This window comes from Somniosus microcephalus, chromosome 6 (genome assembly GCF_052327205.1).
Source record: "Somniosus microcephalus isolate GS21.2 chromosome 6, FLI_Smic_1.0, whole genome shotgun sequence".
NCBI classification, from domain to species: domain Eukaryota; kingdom Metazoa; phylum Chordata; class Chondrichthyes; order Squaliformes; family Somniosidae; genus Somniosus; species Somniosus microcephalus.
Window position 1 is genome coordinate 68,477,272 of NC_140992.1, and position 18,266 is coordinate 68,495,537.

Below are 18,266 nucleotides of genomic sequence, written 5' to 3' on the forward strand. Positions count from 1 at the left end.
GGGGCCGTGTAGCCTGATCCTGCTCCTATTTCGTGTGTCTAATTCTGTTAGATTCAGGAGATGGTTCTGTGATAGTGGATTGGCGGTTAGGATCAGATCAGCCATGATCTTATTGAATGGCGGAGCAGGCTCGAGGGGCCGATTGGCCTACTCCTGCTCCTATTTCTTATGTTCTTATGTTCTTATGACATATAGTTGAGGCTAAATCATCAGTCTAATTTATTACAGGAAAAAAAGTCACACTGAAGCAAACATAAGGTGGGGGCTAAATGGCAATACATTCCTTAACTTACGCTGATAGTTAAACTTGACGATTTCACTCAAAAGCAGATGCATCACAGTAGGCATATACTTTACAAGAAATTTCAAATCCTTTCTCAACAGCCTAGTAATCACTATGAATTATTTTTCTTACCTGGGTGAATGGGATGTAGAAGCTGCATGTGTTGTTCACTCGTTCCAGGATTAAACAAAGCCTACTGCCATTCCACTTTACAGCTGATAATCTTGAGGCAACAACCACCTTTCCAACAGGATACCCCAATGGAACAACCGTTTCAGACTGTAGCAGCTCTACAATCTTTTCACAATGGCAAACTCACATGTATTATCTGAGTTATTAGACAAATATTTTTTGAGTTGATGAGAGCCGTACCATAAATGGAGATTGGTATTCTCTTTAAATCTCGATACTCATTCCAGACAGTAGATATGGATTGCGTGCACTCACTCCCTCCATCAAGAGAAAGGAAATCTCAGTGAATTGGTTTAGCTACAGTTTCACACAATGAGAGACAACTGAAATATTTTATATTGGGGTTTAGATTTAAGTAGAACAATAAAAATTATTACAAAAGCAAAATACTGCAGATGCTGGAAATCTGAAATAAAAACAGAAAACACTGGAAATACTCAGCAGGTCAGGCAGCATCTGTAGAGAGAGAAACAGAGTTAACGTTTCAGGTCAATGACCCTTTGTCAGAACTGTAGATTGGTTAGACCAAATGCAGATTGGGTGACCGCTTTGCAGAACACCTCCATTCAGTCCGTAAGGGTAACCCTGAGCTGTTCCAATGAAGTATTCTGTTAGATCCGGATCTTCAACAGATATTCAGAACCCTAATAGTAGAGATGGGCCTCACAGGAAGAGGGAATAATTGTAGTTATTGTGGGACAGTGTGATACTGGAAACCCAATCGATAAAATGCAGCTTAATGTTCTTAGGGCAACGAAAGAATTCACCAAAGTACATAGCGCCAGTGTAGATGGCTGTCAAACTCGCATGAATTACAAAGGTTGACAGATCTTTCAGTTTAAAAACACTATGTAATGAGAAAAAATACTTTGTGCATGAAGTTCGATTCACAAAGTCTTCCAAGAATAATAAGTAGAAATTCTAAATTCCTGTGAAATGTTGTCCCGTTTTTCAGCCTGTAGTTATTCCCTTCCTTTTAATGTTTAAAATGGTTAGTTTTGTGTCTCAGTAAAAAGCACCAGATGCAGCTTGAAGATCCCAGTCCGCCGATGCAGAGGCGCTGTTGATGGAGCGAGTGTGGCCCCAGGTTTGAACTGCAGCTTGGAGGCTCAGTGCTTTCGCTGCTGTTTAAAAAAAAAATGTTCGCAGTGTCAAATTAAATGGCGAATTTAGAGAAATAACGTTGGGGGAAAGTATACCATCTTCAGCAGGGACGAGGATGGACATTTCGAGAGGCTAAAAGGTGAGTACAACGTGTACCGTCAGGAGCGACAGTAGTTCGATCTCCCTCATCAGATTCTGAACAAGTGCAGGATCGGTGGTCAAATACGTGTCACCGATGGAAATAGATAAAACATTTCCCGGTGAATAAGCATATGCAGAGATTATCTGATTGAATTATTAAACACAAATACAATATAGATTCAGGAACCATTTTTATAATGAAATGAATTATGAAAAGCAGTCGATGTTTGTGTAGTTAGGATTTTTAATTGTTTAATTCATGCTAGTTTTCTGAGTGGCCGTGTGAAGCTGAGTTCTGTGCTACAAGGTTTGCACACAGCTTCACAAAGTGGCAAACTTTTCAAGCAGAAGTTACCATTTTTTACATAGGATCTAGGGCAGAGAAACAGGTCATTCGGCCCAACCAGTTCATGCCGGCGTTTATGCTCTACTCCAGCCTCCTCCCATTCTTTCCTCATATAAATCTATCGGCATAACCCTCTATTCCTCTGAATTAGAAGGTTGTGGGTTCAAATCCCATTCCAGGGACTTGAGCACATAAAGCTAGGCTGACACGCCAGTGCAGTGTTGAGGGAGTGCTACACTGTCAGAGGTGTCGTCTTTTGGATGAGATGTTAAACTGAGGCCCCGTCTGCGCTCTCAGGTGGATGTAAAAGATCCTATGGCACTATTTTGGAGAAGAGCAGGGGAGTTATCCCCAGTGTTCTAGCCAATATTTATCCATCAATCAACATCTAAAAACAGATTATCTGGTCATTATCGCATTGCTATTTGTGGGAGCTTGCTGTGCACAAATTGGCTGCTGCATTTCCTACATTACAACAGTGACTACATTTCAAAAAAAGTACTTAATTGGCTGTAAAGTGTTTTGGGACGTCCGGTGGTCTTGAAAGGTGCTATATAAATGCAAGTCTTTCTTTAACTTGATCGAGTTCTTTGATGACGTATGGGAGAGGGTTGATGAGGGTTGTGTCGTTGCTGTTGTGTATATGGACTTTCAAAGGGTGTTTGACAAAGTACCACATAATAGACTTGTTAGCAAAATTAAAGCCCATGGGATTAAAGGGACAGTGGCAGCATGGATACAAAATTGGCTTTGTGACAGAAAACAAAGAGTAGTGGTGAATGCTTGTTTTTTCAGACTGGAGGGAAGTATACAGTGGTGTTATACAGTGGTGTTCCCCAGGGGTCGGTGTTAGGATCACTTTTATCTATTTCCATCTTTTTTATATATATTAATGACCTGGACTTGGGTATACAGGGTATAATTTCAAAGTTTGCAGATGATATGAAACTCAGAAATGAGGAGGATACTAACAGAGTTCAGGAGGACATAAACAGACTGGTGAAATGGGCAGACACATGACAAATGAAATTTAACGCAGAGAAAGGTGAAGTGATACATTTTGGTAGGAAGAATGAGGAGAGGCAATATGAACTAAATGGTACAATTTTAAAGGGGGTGCAGGAACAGAGAGACCTGGGGGTGCATATACACAAATCTTTGAAGGTGGCAGGACAAGTTGAGAAGGCTGTTTAAAAAAGCATATGGGGTCCTTGGCTTTACGAATGAGGCATAGAGTACAAAAGCAAGGAAGTTATACTAAACCTCTATAAAACACTGGTTAGGCCTCTGGTGGAGTATTGTGGCCAATTCTGGGCTAAATTTCTGGATAAATACTTGAAGGGGAAAAATTTACAGGACTATGGGGAAAGAGCAGGGGAGTGGGATTCATTGGCTAGCTCTACCAAAGAGCTGGCACAGGCACGATGGGACGAATGGCCTCCTGTGCTGTATGATTCTATGATTCAATAACATCAGGAAGACCAACTGCATAATTTTCAGTCCCAATTCCAACTTCCTTGCCACTGATTCCACCTTTTCCCATGGTCACACTCAGGCTGAATCAGACCATTTGTAAACTTGATCCCCTGTTCAGCCCTGAGCTGAGCTATAAACGCCATATCCTATCCATTGCCAAGATTGCTTATTTTTACCTCTGCAACTTTGCCCCTTTTGCCTTTATCTCAGCTGTTCTGCCAACAAATTCCTTCTACATACCATTGCCTATGACCATATCATACCATTGACTATTCTAATACTTTCCTTGCTGGCTTCCCATCCTCCACAATGTTCAGTTTGTCCAAAACTCCGCTACATGTACGATAGCAAAATACTGCAGATGTTGGAAATCCGAAATAACAACAGAAAATGCTGGAAAAACTCAGCAGGTCAGGCAACATCCGTGGAGAGAAATTTGAGTTGACGTTTCGGGTTTGACCCTTCTTCAAAACTGGAGAGAAAAGGAACTAGATCGAAGGCAGGGCTGCGATCGGACAAAAGAATAAAAGAACCAAAAGAAGTAAAAGAGATTAGAAGCTAGACGAGATGGTAATAGGCTGGGATTAGGTGTAAAGTGTACTGGCAGGGCAGAAGATAGCTGCCAGGTGTGAGAGAGAAACAAAAGGAAAGGGGGGGGGAGGAAAGGAGTGGAAAAATGTAAGTAAAAATGAAATAGGGGCCGAGGTTATGATCTGAAATTGTTGAACTCGATATTGAGACCGGAAGGCTGCAGAGTGCCTAATCGGAAGATGAGGTGCTGTTCCTCGAGTTTACGTTGAGCTTCCGTGGAACAGTACAAGAGGCCAAGGACGGTGAGGTCCGAGTGGGGCAGGTGTTAACACCTATACCTCCCCCCTCCCCACTGTCCAGGGCCCCAAACACCCCTTCCAGGTGAAACAGCGATTTACTTGTACTTCTCGCAATCTAGTATACTGTATTCGCTGCTCACGATGCGGTCTCCTCTACATTGGGGAGACCAAACGCAGATTGGGTGACCGCTTTGCGGAACACCTCCGTTCAGTCCGTAAGGGTGACCCCGAGCTTCCGGTCGCCTGTCATTTCAATTCACCGCTCCATTCCCACTCGGACCTCACCGTCCTTGGCCTCTTGTACTGTTCCACGGAAGCTCAACGTAAACTCGAGGAACAGCACCTCATCTTCCGATTAGGCACTCTGCAGCCTTCCGGTCTCAATATCGAGTTCAACAATTTCAGATCATAACCTCGGCCCCTATTTCATTTTTACTTACATTTTTCCACTCCTTTCCTCCCCCCCCCCCTTTCCTTTTGTTTCTCTCTCACACCTGGCAGCTATCTTCTGCCCTGCCAGTACACTTTACACCTAATCCCAGCCTATTACCATCTCGTCTAGCTTCTAATCTCTTTTACTTCTTTTGGTTCTTTTATTCTTTTGTCCGATCGCAGCCCTGCCTTCGATCTAGTTCCTTTTCTCTCCAGTTTTGAAGAAGGGTCAAACCCGAAACGTCAACTCAAATTTCTCTCCACGGATGTTGCCTGACCTGCTGAGTTTTTCCAGCATTTTCTGTTGTTACTCCGCTACATGTATACTGTCCTGCATTAAATTCCACTGGCCCATTATCCTTGTCCTTGCTGACCTACACAGGCTCCTGATTTCCCAAAATAATGAATTCAAAACCATTATCCTCATCTATGAATTTCTACGTGCCACACCCTATCTTTGTAATCTCCTCCAGCCCTACAACCCCTCCTAAATGCTCTGTTCTTCTGACCAAGGTCTTTTGTTGCCGTCGCAACCGTTCACCTCCCCATTGATGATAGAGCACATAGCTGCCTCAATCCTACACTTTGGAACTCCCTCTCTAAATTTATCCACTTCTCAACCTCACTTTCCATCTTCATAAACCTCCTCAAGACCCTTTTCTTTGACCAAGCTTTCACGTGTCCTTTTCTTGCTCATTGCCCATTTTCCTTGTGCCTATTTGTGAAGCACCTTCGGACATTTCTTTACATTAGGTGTCAGATGTGGCTCAGTTGGTAGCACTCTCACCTCCTGTTACAAGGTTGTCGGTTCAAGTCCTACACCAGAGACTGGAGCACAAAATCTAGGCTGACACTTCAAGCGCCATACTGAGGGACTGCTGCACTGTCAGAGGTGTCATTTTTCAGATGAGGTATTAAACTGAGGCCCCATCTGTCCTCTCAGGTGGACCTAAAAGATCTCATGGCACTATTCATAGAATGGCAGGGGGTTGGGAACCTGTGCAGGGAGACAGAGGAAAGGGAAACAAGGATAGAAGCAAAAGACAGGAAGGAGAAAAGCAAAGTGGCAGTCAGAGAAAGCAAGGGCTTAAATCAAACATGGCCACAGTAAATAATAATTCTAAAAGGTCTAAGAGTGTTAAAAAAACAAGCCTGAAGGCTTTGTGTCTTAATGCGAGGAGCATTCGTAATAAGGTGGATGAATTAGCTGCGCAAATAGATGTAAACGGATATGATATGATTGGGATTACGGAAACATGGCTCCAGGGTGACCAAGGCTGGGAACTCAACATCCAGGGTACTCAATATTCAGGAAAGACAAGCAAAAAGGAAAAGGAGGTGGGATAGCATTGCTGGTTAAAGAGGAGATTAACACAATAGTAAGGAAGGATATTAGCTCTGATGATGTGGAATCTGTATGGGTAGAGCTGAGAAATACCAAGGGGCAGAAAACATTAGTGGGAGTTGTATACAGACCCCCAAACAGTAATGCTGAGGTTGGGGATGGCATTAAACGGGAAATTAGAGACGCGTGCAATAAGGGCACAGCAGTTATCATGGGTGACTTTAATCTACATATAGATTGGGCTAACCAAATTAGTAACAATACTGTGGAGGAGGAATTCCTGGAGTGTATACGGGATGGTTTCCTGGACCAATTATGTCGAGGAACCAACTAGAGATCAGACCATCTTAGACTAGGTATTATGTAATGAGAAAGGATTAATTAGCAATCTTCTTGTGCGAGGCCCTTTGGGTCGGAGCGATCATAATATGATAGAATTCTTCATTAAGATGGAGAGTGAAGTAGTTGACTCAGAGACTAGGGTTCTGAATTTAAATAAAGGAAACTACGATGGTATGAGGCGTGAGTTGGCTAGGATGGATTGGGGAATGTTACTTAAAGGATTGACGGTGGATAGGCAATGGCAAACATTTAAAGATCGCATTGATGAACTACAGAATTTGTTCATCCCTGTTTGGCATAAAAATAAAACAAAAAAAGGTGACTCAACCGTGGCTAACAAGGGAAATTAGGGATAGCGTAAGATCCAAGGAGAGGACATGTAAATTGGCCAGAAAAAGTAGCAAACCTGAGGATTGGGAGCAGTTTAGGATTCAGCAAAGGAGAACAAAGGGATTAATTAAGAGGGGGAAAATAGAGTATGAGAGTAAGCTTCCAGGGAACATAAAAACTGACTGTAAAAGCTTCTATAGCTATGTGAAGAGAAAAAGATTGGTGAAGTCAAGCGTAGGTCCCTTGCAGTCAGAATCAGGGGAATTTATAATGGGAACAAAGAAATGGCAGACCAATTAAATACATACTTTGATTCTGTCTTCACAAAGGAGGACACAAATAACCTCCCAGAGATGTCGGGGAACATAGGGTCTACTGAGAGGGAGGAACTGAATGAAGTCAGTATTTGTAGGGAAATGGTGTTAGGGAAATTGACGGGATTGAAGGCCGATAAATCCCCAGGACCTGATAATCTACATCCTAGGGTACTTAAGGAAGTGGCCCTAGAAATAGTGGATGCATTGCTGGTCATCTTCCAAAATTCTATAGACTCTGGAACAGTTCCCATGGATTGGAGGGTAGCTAATGTAACCCCACTATTCCAAAAAGGTGGTAGAGAGAAAACGGGGAATTATAGACCGGTAAGCCTGACATCGGTAGTGGGGAAAATGCTAGAGTCCATTATAAAAGATGTAATAGCAGAGCACTTGGAAAACAGTGACAGGATCAGACAAAGTCAACATGGATTTATAAAAGGTAAAATGTGCTTGACTAATCTACTGGAATTTTTTGAGGATGTAACTGATAGAATAGTTAAGGGAGAACCAGTGGATGTGGTGTATTTGGACTGTCAGAAGGCTTTTGATAAGGTCCCGCATAAGAGATTAGCGTGTAAAGTTAAAGCACATGGGATTGGGGGCAAGGTACTGACTTGGATAGAGAACTGGTTGGCAGACAGGAAGCAAAGAGTTGGAATAAACGGGTCTTTTTCCGAGTGGCAGGCAGTGACTAGTGGGGTACCGCAGGGATCGGTCCTAGGACCCCAGCTATTCACAATATATATTAATGATCTAGACGAGGGAACTAGATGCAATATCTCCAAGTTTGCAGATGACACAAAGCTGGGTGGGCATGTGTGCTGTGAGGAGGATGCCGAGAAACTCCAGTATGATTTGGACAGGTTGGGTGATTGGGCAGATGCATGGCAGATGCAATATAACGTGGATAAATGCGAGGTTATCCACTTTGGTGGCAAAAACAGGAAGGCAGATTATTATCTGAATGGCAATAGATTGGGAGAAGGGGAAGTACAACGAGACCTGGGTGTCCTTGTGCACCAGTCGCTGAAAGTAAGCACGCAGGTGCAGCAGGCGGTTAAGAAGGCAAATGGTATGTTGGCCTTCGTAGCGAGAGGGTTTGAGTACAGGAACAAGGATGTCTTGCTGCAGTTGTACAGGGCCTTGGTGAGACCACACCTTGAGTATTGTGTGCAGTTTTGGTCGCCTTATCTGAGGAAGAATGTTCTTGGCATGGAGGGAGTGCAGCGAAGATTCACCAGACTGATACCTGGGATGGCAGGAATGACGTATGAGGAGAGATTGGGTCGATTGGGCTTATACTCACTGGAGTTTAGAAGAATGAGAGGGGATCTCATTGAAACTTATAACATTCTAACTGGAGTAGACAGACTAGATGCAGGAAAGATGTTCCCGATGGTCGGGGAGTCCAGAACCAGGGGTCACAGTCTAAGGATAAGAGGTAAGCCATTTAGGACAGAGATGAGGAGGAATTTCTTCACCCAGAGAGTGGTGAACCTGTGGAATTCTCTACCACAGAAGGCAGTTGAGGCCAATTCATTAAATATACTCAAGAAGGAGTTGGATATATTTCTTAAGGCTAAAGGGATCAAGGGATATGGGGAGAAAGCAGGGACAGGGTGATACGCTTATCAATTACTCCATAAAAGGCGATGAATTAGGGAAGTAATGAAAAGGTTTTTATTAACTAAAGAACAGAGCATGCCTCTCGTGGACGACTGGTTCCAAGAAGGAAGTGGGTTGCCGGGCAGCCACCTTTATACCAGGTCATGTAGGCGGAGCCAGCTGAGGCATACATTGGTACACAGTGAGTAGCAAGAGGTAACAATGTGCAATAACGATAACAGTAGTGGACAACAATGAAAACAATAACAGTGGTTTACCACATTCACCCCTTGTTTAAAATTGAGTCCGGCGGGGTGAAGTGTACTAAACGTTCGTGTAGGTAAGTCTATCAGGAGGTCTTGTATGCCGTCCTGATCGTCGTAGCAGCGGCGGCGGTGCTGCAGTATCCAACGTCGAGTCTGGTGTCTGAGTGATCGATGAAGGGTCCTGGGGCTCCGGCATGCCGTCTACAGGGGTTGGGTCGGGAGAAGTGGTGGATAATAACGGTGGTGATTCAGGGGCGCCCGAGGGTGCGAGGTCTCGTATGGAGACCGTGTCCTCCCACCCATCTGGGTATGCCACGTAGGCATACTGGGGGTTGGCGTGTAGGAGGTTCACCCTCTCGACCAGGGGGTCCGTTTTATGGGTCCTCACGTGCCTCCGCAGTAGGACGGGCCCAGGAGAAGTCAGCCATGTCGGTAGCGAGGTTCCCGATGTGGACTTCCTGGGGAAAATGAACATTTGCTCATGAGGGGTGGCATTAGTGGCAGTACAAAGCAGTGACCAGATGGAGTGGAGCGCCGCAGGGAGGGCCTCCTGCCAGCGAGATGTCAGAAGGCCCTTAGATTTTAAGGCTAAGAGGACGGCCTTCCAAACCGTCGCGTTCTCTCTTTCCACCTGGCCGTTCCCCCGGGGGTTGTAGCTGGTGATCCTGCTCGTAGCAATACCTCTCGCGAGCAGGTACTGACTAAGTTCGTCGCTCATGAAAGATGAGCCCCGGTCGCTATGTATATAGCTGGGGAACCCGAACAAGGCGAAGAGGTCATTCAGACATTTGATGACCGTGGTACTGGTCATGTCTGGGCAAGGGATGGCAAACGGGAAACGGGAGTACTCATCAACAATGTTGAGGAAGTACACGGTGCGGTCAGAGGAAGGGAGGGGCCCCTTAAAGTCGATGCTCAAGCGCTCGAAGGGGTGAGTGGCCTTGATCAGGCTTGCTCTGTCTGGCCTATAAAAATGCGGTTTGCATTCGGCACAGATTTGGCAGTTTCTGGTCATAGTTCTGACCTCCTCGATGGAGTAGGGCAGGTTGCGGGACTTAATGAAGTGGCAGAATCTGGTGACCCCGGGGTGGCAGAGGTCATTGTGGAGGGTCCGCAGTCTATCAACTTGCGCGTTGGCGCATGTACCTCGTGATAGAGCATCTGGGGGCTCATTGAGTTTCCCGGGCCGGTACAAGATATCGTAATTGTAGGTGGAAAGTTCAATTCTCCACCTCAAGATCTTGTCGTTCTTGATTTTGCCCCTCTGCTTATTATTGAACATAAAAGCAACTGAACGCTGGTCAGTGAGAAGGGTAAATCGTTTTCCGGCCAGGTAATGCCTCCAGTGTCGCACCGCTTCCACAATAGCCTGGGCCTCCTTTTCGACAGAGGAGTGTCGAAACTCGGGGCCCTGGAGGGTCCTTGAGAAAAAGGCCACGGGTCTCCCCGCCTGGTTAAGGGTTGCAGCTAGGGCGAAGTCAGATGCATCGCTCTCCACTTGGAAAGGGATGGACTCATCCACTGCGTGCATTGTGGCCTTCGCAATATCACTTTTGATAAGAGTGAAGGCAGCACCCGCCTCTGATGTCAGGGGGAAGGAGGTGGACTTGATGAGGGGTCTGGCTTTGTCCGCATAGTTGGGCACCCACTGAGCATAGTAAGAGAAAAACCCCAGGCATCTCTTCAGTGCTTTTAGGCAGTGGGGGAGGGGGAGCTCCATAAGGGGGCGCATTCTGTCGGGGTCGGGCCCGATGACTCCGTTCTCCACTACGCAGCCGAGGATGGCAAGGCGTGTGGTGTGAAACATACATTTCTCTTTATTGTATGTTAGATTCAGCCGCTGGGCCGTACGGAGGAATTTCGCTAGATTAACGTCATGGTCCTGCTGGTCGTGGCCGCAGATGGTGACGTTATCCAGATAGGGAAAGGTGGCCTGCAGCGCGTTCTGGTCAACCATCCGGTCCATCTCCCTTTGGAAGACCGAAACCCCATTGGTGACGCCGAAGGGGACCCTAAGGAAGTGGTAGAGGCGGCCGTTTGCCTCGAAGGCAGTATACTGGCGGTCCTCATGGCGGATAGGGAGTTGGTGGTATGCTGACTTAAGGTCAATGGTGGAGAATACCCTGTATTGCGCAATCTGATTGACCATATCAGATATGCGGGGAAGGGGGTATGCGTCCAGCTGGGTGTACCGGTTTATGGTTTGGCTGTAGTCGATGACCAGGTGGCATTTATCGGCGGTCTTAACGACTACAACCTGGGCTCGCCATGGGCTGGTGCTCCCTTCGATAATGCCCTCCTTCAGGAGTCGCTCCACCTCAGCGCTAATAAAAGCTCTGTCCCCGGCGCTGTACCGACTGCTCTTGGTAGCGATGGGTTTACAGTCGCGGGTGAGGTTAGCGAACAAGGGGGGGGGGGACTTTGAGTGTGGAAAGGCTGCAAGTGGTGCGCGGCGGGCGATTTAAAAGCTGTTGGTTGCAGACTGTGAGTGGGGGAAGGGGTCCACCGTATGCCAATGTGACACTTTTGAGGTGGCACTGAAAATCCAACCCTAGCAGAACGGCAGCGCAAAGACGGGGCAGGACAAGAAGTTTAAAATTTTTATATTCAGTGCCCCTAACCGAAAGGGTCACCACACAGTAGCCGCCGACGTCCGTTGAATGGGACTTGGACGCCATAGAAATCCGATGGCGCGTTGGCAGGACCGTGAGGGAGTGGCTACGCACCGTGTCGGGGTGAATAAAACTCTCCGTGCTCCCGCTGTCAAACAGGCAATTGGGGCGCGGCCGTTTACCGTAATGTCCATCATGGACCTGGACAGATGATGAGGGAGGGCTTGATCCAGCGTAACGGAGGCCAGTGTATGGCTGAGTGAGCTGATATGGTCGTCCGACGAGACGGTGGTCGAGTCCGGAGACAAATTGGCGGTTGAGTGCGGCGGGCAAAATGGCGGCGGCCATAATTCCGATCCCCACGCGGCCGGAGGTGCACAAAATGGCGGAGAAGATGGCTGCCCCCACGGTTCACACGCGGTGCTGCTGGCGTTCGCGGGTTTCCTTCTGCAGGCATTGGCGTAATGGCCTTTCTTCCCGCAGCCAGAGCAGGTAGCGGTCTTCGCCGGGCAGCGCGCTCTGGGGTGTTTTAACTGGCCACAGAAATAGCATTTTTGGGCCTGGTTATGGGACATCGTTGCAGTAGTTGGTACCGGGGGCGGCGGTCCCGGTTGCTTTCGGGACATCGCTGCAGTAGTTGGTACCAGGGGCGGCGGTCCCATGTCCCAAGGTCGCGATGACCATGGCGCGGCCCCGTTACGTGCGTATGCTTCGAGGTTTTGGTGGGCCGCATCTAGTGAGAGCGCGAGGGCTACGGCCGTCTTCAGGTCGAGCTCCTTGCTTTCAAGCAGTCTCTGCCGGGAGTAGTCGGACTGGAGGCCCTTAACGAAGGCATCACAGGTAAGTCCCTCCGCGTGCGCCGCAGCCGTTACCGCCTTACAGTCGCAGTCCCTGCAGAGCGTCTGTAATGCCCGTAAAAATGCCTCTACCGATTCCCCCGGTTGCTGCCTGCGGGATCCCAGGAGGTGTCTGGCGTAAATCGTATTCACTGGGCGCGTGTATTGCCCTTTTAGCAGGTCGAGAGCCGCCGTGTACGTAGTAGCGTCCCGGATGAGTGTATATACTTGAGGGCTCACCCGGGCGGTCAGGACTTTTAATTTGTTCTCCTCCGATGTCACGGCGGAGGCTTCTAGGAAGGATTCAAAGCAGCTCAGCCAGTGTTCGAAATTGGTAGATGAACCCGCCGCTTGGGGGTCAAGGTCCAGGCATGCTGGTCTGAGGGCTCGCAGCAACGCCTGCTGTTGTTGCTGCTCAGTTCCGGACATTTTACTTTTAGTTAATAAAATTGATACGCTTATCAATTACTCCATAAAAGGCGATGAATTAGGGAAGTAATGAAAAGGTTTTTATTAACTAAAGAACAGAGCATGCCTCTCGTGGACGACTGGTTCCAAGAAGGAAGTGGGTTGCCGGGCAGCCACCTTTATACCAGGTCATGTAGGCGGAGCCAGCTGAGGCATGCATTGGTACACAGTGAGTAGCAAGAGGTAACAATGTGCAATAAACGCTGCCTACGGAGGGCACGGTCCATCATCAAAGACCCTACCCACCCCAGCCACAGTCTGTTCGCCCTCCTACCATCTGGAAGACGCTACAGATGCATTTGCACCCGTATGACCAGATTTAGGAGCAACTTCTTTCCCAGGGCTGTCACCCTACTGAACTCCACAAATAAACACTAAAGCCTGCACATCTGCCAATGCACTTTATTATGGTCATGTTTATGCTAATATACTGCAAGCCAAATGTATAAATGTATGTTGAATGTTTAAGTGTCCTAATCCAAATTGTACACTCTCGGGAGCCGCAAGCCTACATTTCGTTGTACTGCACTTGTGCACTAACAATGACAATAAAAGTTGATTTGATTTTTGATTGATTGAGTAGTGGACAACAATGAAAACAATAACAGTGGTTTACCACACAGGGTACTGAATTTGGATGATCAGCCATGATCTCATTAAATGGCGGAGCAGGCTCGAGGGGCTGAATGGCCTACTCCTGCTCCTATCTTCTGTGTTTCTGCCTGGTTCTTGGACAATATTTAACCCTCAACCAACATCACTAATACAGATTATCTGGTGATTTATCCAATTGCTGTTTGCGGGGCCTTGTTATGTGTAAATTGGTGTCGTGTTTCCTACACTACATCAGTGACTGCACTTCAAAAGTACTTCATTGGCTGTAATGTGCTTTGGGATGCCCTAAGGCTGTGAAAGGCGCTATATAAATCCAAGTTTTTTTTCCTTATTAAAGGTGCTATATCAAGTCAAGACATTGTAGTGGTCACAGGGAGTCCTGTTCTGATGAATAGTTGTTTGATGCATTCATTGAAGGAGTGAGAGAAAGGAAGGAGGCAATCGATGAGACACAGCATCTTTACCCCCACCTTCACAAAGCACAAAGTTCAGCAGACATAGGTGAAAAATGCTGATTGTGTGAATGGTTACTCAAGAAGTCATGGGACCTGGCAGGATGTCAGGAAGACTTTGTTGCAAGCCCGCATGCATTGTCATTCCAAACTGTGGCCTTCCTGGCCAATCTAGGCATCTAAAATGCTGTGTCATGACCTCAATGTTGTATTTTGTTATTGTCCTCTTTGTAGGCAGCTCCTCATTGTACCTGTACTCTGTTTCTTTGAGTAGCTGACACAGTTATTACGAGCTATGGCTGTAGAGGGACCTCTTGTTCTTTCACTCTTGCTCCTCCATCAGATAACATTGTTTGCTTCAGAAAGAAAGATGGAAAGAACCTACATGTATGTAAAGCCTTTCATGACCTCGGGACATTCTAAAGCGCTTTACTGTCAATGAAGTACTTTTGAAATGTAGTCACTGTTGTAATGTAGGAAACGTGACAGCCAATTTGCACACAGCGGGGTCCCACAAACAACAATGAGATAATGATCAGATCATTTGTTTTAGTGATGCTGGTCGAGGGAGAAATATTGGCCAGGACACCAGGGAGAACTCTCCTGCTTTTCTTCAATATTGCCATGGGATCTTTTACGTCCACCTGAGATGGCAGACGTGACCTCTGTTTAATGTCTCATCCAAGCGATGGCACCTCTGACAGTGCAGCGCTTCCTCAGTGCTGCACTGAAGTGTCAGCCTAGATTATGTGTTCAAGTCTCGAATGGGACTTGAACACCCAAACTTCTGACTCAGAGGCGAGAGTGCTACCACTGAGACAAGGCTGACACCTATGAAGTAATTGTGCAGAAATAACAACAGAAAATGCTGGAAAAACTCAGCAAGTCAGGCAACATCCGTGGAGAGAAATTTGAGTTGACGTTTCGGGTTTGACCCTTCTTCAAAACTGCCACACCTCTTCTAGGAATGCCTACCTTGAAGAAGTTCTGCTCTTCTCTGCGACGGGATCTCCGTTTGGCTCTTATTTCGGATTTCCAACATCTGCAGTATTTTGCTATCGTACTAGTGTTTGGTTCACTGCCACACCTCTTCTAGGAATGCCTACCTTGAAGAAGTTCTGCTCTTCTCTGCGACGGGATCTCCGTTTGGCTCTTATTTCGGATTTCCAACATCTGCAGTATTTTGCTATCGTACTAGTGTTTGGTTCACTGCCACACCTCTTCTAGGAATGCCTACCTTGAAGAAGTTCTGCTCTTCTCTGCGACGGGATCTCCGTTTGGCTCTTATTTCGGATTTCCAACATCTGCAGTATTTTGCTATCGTACTAGTGTTTGGTTCACTGCCACACCTCTTCTAGGAATGCCTACCTTGAAGAAGTTCTGCTCTTCTCTGCGACGGGATCTCCGTTTGGCTCTTATTTCGGATTTCCAACATCTGCAGTATTTTGCTATCGTACTAGTGTTTGGTTCACTGCCACACCTCTTCTAGGAATGCCTACCTTGAAGAAGTTCTGCTCTTCTCTGCGACGGGATCTCCGTTTGGCTCTTATTTCGGATTTCCAACATCTGCAGTATTTTGCTATCGTACTAGTGTTTGGTTCACTGCCACACCTCTTCTAGGAATGCCTAGCTTGAAGAAGTTCTGCTCTTCTCTGCGACGGGATCTCCGTTTGGCTCTTATTTCGGATTTCCAACATCTGCAGTATTTTGCTATCGTACAAGTAATTGTGCAGACTCCTGAAGAATCAGGCCTTCACCTATATTATCCTGTGGTAGTGGTCATGTATCAGCTACACACTTTAATTCAAAGCATTGCAGTTCTTTCAGTTTATTGTATTGTGGAAAAGTCCCCAAATAGCAACATGCATATATTTATTGACTCACTGTATTCTTGGAAAGGCAACAATGTGTTTTATCCTGTTGTTGATTTGGAGAAGCAAAGGAATAGTTGGTTTTGCAAAATAAGTTATCGCTTGCTTGTCTGAGAGACACCAGTGACATATGTCACTAGTGTGAGCTTGGAAAGATCCAATGGATAGAAATATAGGCCTGTAGAGACAATGGAAATGCCGGTTTCAGGCATGCCAAGTGCATGCGCTGAAAACCGGCATTTCCGATCTGTCAAGCTAGAGAAGGGCCTCTGCGGGGGGGGGGGGGGAGAGTTCCGCTTTCTGCAGAACCTCCGCCCGCAGAAAACCCTTAGAAATCTTACGCCTGGTAAAAGCAGGTGTAAGGCCTGCTTTTACCAGCATAAGAGTCCAAAAAAGTTTTTAAAAAAAATTTCACTCATTTATAATTTTAAAATACTTTTTAAAAAGGTAAGTTTATTTTTAGCCCTGTAAAAAAAACTTTATTTTTTTTTCAAAAATTAAATTTTTGTTTAAAATGTTTAATGTAATTTTAACTCATTTTAAAAACGTGATGGTTTTTAAAAAAATTATTTAATGTTTTACAGTCTTTTTGGGGTGATCTTCATTCATATATTTGACAGGTCTATCTGTCAAAAGTATGAAGGGAGATTCCCTTCTCCTATTGGGTGGCCTGGCCCATGTGATCCCAGGGACGCTTGCGAACTGCCTGCGCCCCTGGGTTACCTGGGTTACATGGGCCCTGCACATTTTGACTGTGGAGAGGCCCAGCATCGGAAGTGTCCGGACCTCGGGAGCCCTCACGTAAGTTCGTAGATTTTTTTCCGATTGGAGGCATCCGCGCAGGAAGCCTCCTATCGGAAAGTACGAGCTATAAAGCAATGCTGACTTTCAGGGCCATTGGCAGTGCCTTCCAGACCCTGTCTGCAGGTCCTCATTGAGTAGGTTACATTGTTTTGTCACAGCCTCCTAATTTAACTTCAGTCTAAAAAAGTTACTGCTGATCACACATTCCCAGATAGCTGTGCCTCGGACATTAGACTTGATGAGTTGGGTGCCAGTGGGACTTCCACTGACTAGTGTGTCACCTTACATCAAGCACACTGAATCTACTGTTAAGATTAGGGCCTGCCGTAGATATTCTCTTGAGTACAGCAGCGCTTGTCAGCGGTCTGAGCGTCTTGTATTTAAGAGTGTGCCCATACAGCCCAATATTTAATTAGAAGTGTAGCAATCTAGTGAGTTGAACTGGATATCGTGCTTTTCGCACATGCCCTGACTTGTGGCTCTCCAATTATCTCGAGGCAGACTGAGAAATACTTGGTGAAACGTGTCCAGGTACAAATTGTTAAGCTGCTTTAATTCACAGACAGCAAGCGAGCATGCAGAGTAATAGTCACAGTAAATTCCACTCACTTCACTCCATTTTACTACTCAAAAAATGGGGGGGAATAGTAAACCACACATCTTGCCCCCCTAGTGTCAGCTGTGGCTCAGTGGGTAGCACTCTTGCCTCTGAGTCAGAAGATTGTGGGTTCAAGTCCCACTCCAGGGACTTGAGCACAAAAATCTAGGCTGACACTCCAGTGCAGTACTGAAGGAGTGCTGCACTGTCAGAGATGCCATCTTTAGGATGAGACATTAAACCGAGGCTCCATCTGCTCTCTTTCATGGCACTATTTTGAAGAAGAGCAGGGGAGTTATCCCTGGCGTCCTGGCCAATATTTATCCCTCAATCAACATCACTAAAAGATTATCTGGTCGTTATCACATTGCTGTTTGTGGGAGCTTGCTGTGCCCAAATTGGCTGCCGCATTTCCTATATTACAACAGTGACTGCACTCCAAAAGTACTTCATTGGCTGTAAAGTGCTTTGGGACGTCCGGTGGTCGTGAAAGGCACTATAGAAATAAATACAAGTCATCCGTCCTGTTCTTCCTTTATTTGAAATGTGATTGCCTCCCAAGTATGGGTTTTCCTCTCTTTCCTGTTATTCCTGGAAGCAGAGCACTAGTGTGTCTGACATCTTCTCAAGCAGCGATTTGAGAGCAGGCCAGTCAACCACACCAACTAACCCCTCCCTTAGAAGTTTATTCTCTGCAGACAAGTCATGCCGTGTCCACAAGAATTGTCCTCACCACATGTTAATATTAGTTGGCTGCCTGCGACAAGATGATGAATTGCTTAACGTCCCTGATCGAGCTGGATAATAAGCCTGGGATGAGACAATACAGCCTCGCTGTATCAGTTTGAAATAGACTTTGAATTGTGACAGCCCACATATTAGCTTATCTGGCTTTAATACACATTCTTAAATGCCTGTGGCCTTTCTTTTTAAACCTGTGCAAATTTATTTTGTTCTAACTCGCACATCGTAAACTTAGCTCAATCCAAGCAATCGAGGAA

At 46.2% G+C, this 18,266-nt stretch overlaps 1 protein-coding gene across 1 annotated transcript in view; it reads left to right on the forward strand.

Annotated features, from left to right (window-relative positions):
- Positions 1 to 1,529: 1,529 nt before the first annotated feature.
- LOC147115791 (lysosomal amino acid transporter 1 homolog) overlaps positions 1,530 to 18,266 on the forward strand; it is an 86,011-nt gene continuing 69,274 nt past the window's right edge. Inside the window, exon 1 of the mRNA XM_085990365.1 lies at positions 1,530 to 1,718. The gene's annotated coding sequence lies outside the window, so the exon portion shown is untranslated. The remainder of the gene's footprint in view (positions 1,719 to 18,266) is intronic.